This window comes from Arachis hypogaea, chromosome 11 (assembly GCF_003086295.3).
Source record: "Arachis hypogaea cultivar Tifrunner chromosome 11, arahy.Tifrunner.gnm2.J5K5, whole genome shotgun sequence".
Lineage (NCBI taxonomy): Eukaryota > Viridiplantae > Streptophyta > Magnoliopsida > Fabales > Fabaceae > Arachis > Arachis hypogaea.
This window is the reverse complement of record NC_092046.1, coordinates 120641482-120645285: the sequence shown is the minus strand read 5'-3', so window position 1 is coordinate 120645285 and position 3804 is coordinate 120641482. Positions and strand designations below refer to the sequence as shown.

Here is a 3804-nt window from a genome sequence, read left to right as displayed (position 1 = left end):
TTCTTTTTCTTTTTCAGAAAACATTTTTCATTTAAGAAAGGTGAAGAATCCATGGGACATTCATAGCTTTAAGACATAGACACTAAACACTAATGATCATATAATAAAGACACAAACGTAGACAAAACATAAAGCATAGAAACCGAAAACAGATAAACAAATAACAAGGAGATTAAAGAATGGGTCCACCTTAGTGATGGTGGCTTCTTCTTCCTCTTTAAGAACCAATGGAGTTCTTGAGCTCCTCTATGTCTCTTCCTTGCCTTTGTTGCTCCTCTCTCATGGCCTTTTGGTCCTCTCTGATTTCATGGAGGATAATGGAGTGCTCTTGTTGAGGTCCATAAGTAGGCTCTCTTGTTTGCTCCATCCTCTTTCTAGTGATGGGCTTTTGAGATGAATCTCTCCATCTCTCATGACTCGGAGTAGGAAGAAACTGCCTTCCCTTTCCTCTTCCTAGAGGTTTCTCCGGCCTTAGGTGCCATTAATGATTATGGAAAAATAAAAAGCAGAGCTTTTTCATACCAAACTTAAAAGCTTTGCTCGTCCTCGAGCAAAATAAGATAGAAGGGAGAAGAAGAAGAATGATGCAATTAATTTTAAAAACTTATTACTATATACGAGAAAAACTAAGAAGAGTTGAAAAGAATTTGAAAAGATATGTAAGTTTTGAAAACGTTTTGGAAGGAATTGAAAATAATTGAAGAAGAATTAAAAAGAATTGGAAAGATTATTAATTTTTGAAAATAGAAATTGAAAGATGAACGTTTAAAATATGTTTGATGCAAAAAATTATAAATTAAAACATGAAAAATTGAAAAAAAATCGAATTGGAAACAAAATTACCTCCCTTGTGTCATCCTGGCGTTAAACGCCCAGAATTCTATCCATTCTGGCGTTTAATGCCCACTTGATTGCCTCTTTGGGCCTTTAACGCCCAGCCAGATACCCTGGCTGGCGTTAAACGCCAGGAATCCTTCTTTACTGGGCGTTTTTCTAAACGCCCAGAATGCTGCCTGCATGGGCGTTAAACGCCCATTCTGCTATCCTTACTGGCGTTTAAACGCCAGTAAGCATGTCCTCCAGGGTGTGCCATTTTTTATGCTGTTTTTGATTCCGCTTTAATTCTGCAGCTATTTTTGTGACTTCACATATGATCATCAACCTAAAGAAAACATAAAATAACAACGGAAAATGAAATGAAAAAGTAATTAACATAGATAAATAAGATTTGGTTGCCTCCTAATGAGCACTTCTTTAATGTCAATAGCTTGACAGTGAGCTCTTAGAGAGCTTCACAGAGACTCAGAGCTTAATTGTGGCTTTCCAATACCAAACTTAGAGTTTGAATGTGGGGGCTGTGCTTGACTCTGTATGGAGAAAATTGGATGAAGCTTTTCATGCTTCTCTTCTCCATGTTTACAGAAGAAGATCCTTGAGCCTTAAACACAAGGTAGTCCTCATTCAATTGAAGGACTAACTCTCCTCTGTCCACATCAATCACAGCCCTTGCTGTGGCTAGGAAGGGTCTTCCAAGGATGATGGATTCATCCTCATTCTTCCCAGTGTCTAGGATTATGAAGTCAGCAGGGATGTAAAAGCCTTCAACCTTCACTAAGACATCCTCTACAAGTCCATAAGCCTGTTTTTTTGATTTATCTGCTATCTCTAATGAGATTTTTGCAGCTTGTACCTCAAAGATCCCTAGTTTCTCCATTACAGAGAGTGGCATGAGGTTTATTCCTGACCCCAGGTCACACAAAGTCTTCTCAAAGGTCATGGTGCCTATGGTACAAGGTATTAAGAACCTTCCGGGATCCGGTTTCTTCTGAGGTAATTTTTGTTGAACCAAGGCATTCAGTTTATTGATGAGCAACGGAGGTTCATCCTCCCAAGTCTCATTACCAAATAACTTGGCATTCAGCTTCATGATTGCTCCTAGATACTGATCAATTTGCTCTTCAACAATATCTTCATCCTCTTCAGAGGAAGAATACTCATCAGAGCTCATGAATGGCAATAGTAAGTTCAGTAGAATCTCTATGGTCTCTGTATGAGCTTCAAATTCCTTTGGTTCCTCATTAGGGAACTCCTTAGTGGTCAGTGGATGTCCATTGAGGTCTTCCTTACTGGAAATCACTGCCTTTTTACTCTCTCCAGGTTCGGCCACTTTGGATATGGTTATGGCCTTGCACTCTCTTTTGGGATTCTCTTCTGTATTGCTTGGGAGAGTACTAGGAGGGATTTCAGTAACTCTTTTACTCAGCTGACCCATTTGTGCCTCCAAATTTCTGATGGAGGACCTTGTTTCAGTCATGAAACTGAGAGTGGTCTTAGATAGATCAAAGACTATGGTTGCTAAGTCAGAGAGGCTCTGCTTAAAATTCTCTGTCTGTTGCTGAGAAGATGATGGAAAAGGCTTGCTATTGCCAAACTTATTTCTCCCACCATTATTATTATTGAAGCTTTGTTGAGGCTTCTGTTGATCCTTCCATGAGAAATTAGGATGATTCCTCCATGAAGGATTGTAAGTGTTTCCATAGGATTCCCCCATGTAATTCACCTCTTCCATTACAGGATTCTCAGGGTCATAAGTTTCTCCTTCAGAGGAGGCTTCTTTAGTACTGCCGGATGTAGCTTGCATTCCAGTCAGGTTCTGAAAAATCATATTGACTTGCTGAGTCAATATTTTATTCTGAGCCAATATGGCATTCAGAGTATCAATCTCAAGAACTCCTTTCTTCTAAGTCATCCCATTATTCACATGATTTATTTTAGAAGTATACATGAACTGGTTATTTGCAACCATCTCAATGAGTTCCTGGGCTTCTGCAGGCGTTTTCTTCAGATGAAGAGATCCACCAGCAGAGTGGTCCAATGACATCTTAGACAATTCAGACAGACCATCATAGAATATACATAAGATGCTCTATTCTGAAAGCATGTTAGAAGGACATCTTCTGATCAATTGCTTGTATCTTTCCCAAGCTTCATAGAGGGATTCACCTTCCTTCTGTCTGAAGGTTTGGACTTTCACTCTAAGTTTGCTCAACTTTTGAGGTGGAAAGAATTTGGCCAAGAAAGCATTGACCAACTTTTCCCAAGAGTTCAGGCTTTCTTTAGGTTATGAGTCCAACTATATCCTAGCTCTGTCTCTTACAGCAAAGGGGAAAAGCATAAGTCTGTAGACCTCGGGATCAACCCATTGGTCTTAACAGTATCACAGATTTGCAAGAATTCAGCTAAGAACTGATGAGGATCTTCCAATGGAAGTCCATGAAACTTGCAATTCTGATGCATTAGAGAAACTAATTGAGGCTTAAGCTCAAAGTTGTTTGCTCCAATTGTAGGATTTGAGATGCCTCTTCCATAGAAGTCAGAAGTTGGTGCAGTAAAGTCACCAAGCATCTTCCTTGCATCTCCACCATTGTTATTGGGTTCCACTGCCATGTCTACTTCTTTTTTGAAAATTTCTGTAAGGTCCTCTCCGGAGTATTGTGCTTTAGCTTCTCTTAACTTCCTCTTCAGAGTCCTTTCAGGTTCAGGATCAGTTTCAACAAGAATGTCCTTATCCTTGTTCCTGCTCATATGAAAAAGAAGAGAATAGAAAAGAAGATGAATCTTCTATGTCACAATATAGAGATTCCTTTATTTGAGTATAAGAATAGAAGAATAGAAGAATGAGGTAGAGAGAGAATAAGAGGAATTCGAACACATAGAGAGGGAGAGGGTTCGAATTATGAGTAAAAGAGAAGTGTTAGTAAATAATTGAAATAAATAGAAAGAGATGAGAGAGAGAGAGTATTC

At 39.0% G+C, this 3804-nt stretch overlaps 1 non-coding gene across 1 annotated transcript; it reads left to right on the top strand.

Moving 5' to 3' along the window:
- The first annotated feature begins 2935 nt into the window (after window positions 1-2935).
- On the top strand, window positions 2936-3043 carry LOC112724735 (small nucleolar RNA R71). Its single transcript, XR_003163884.1, has one exon. It is a non-coding gene; the product is annotated as a small nucleolar RNA R71 (small nucleolar RNA).
- The last annotated feature ends 761 nt before the right edge of the window (window positions 3044-3804 follow it).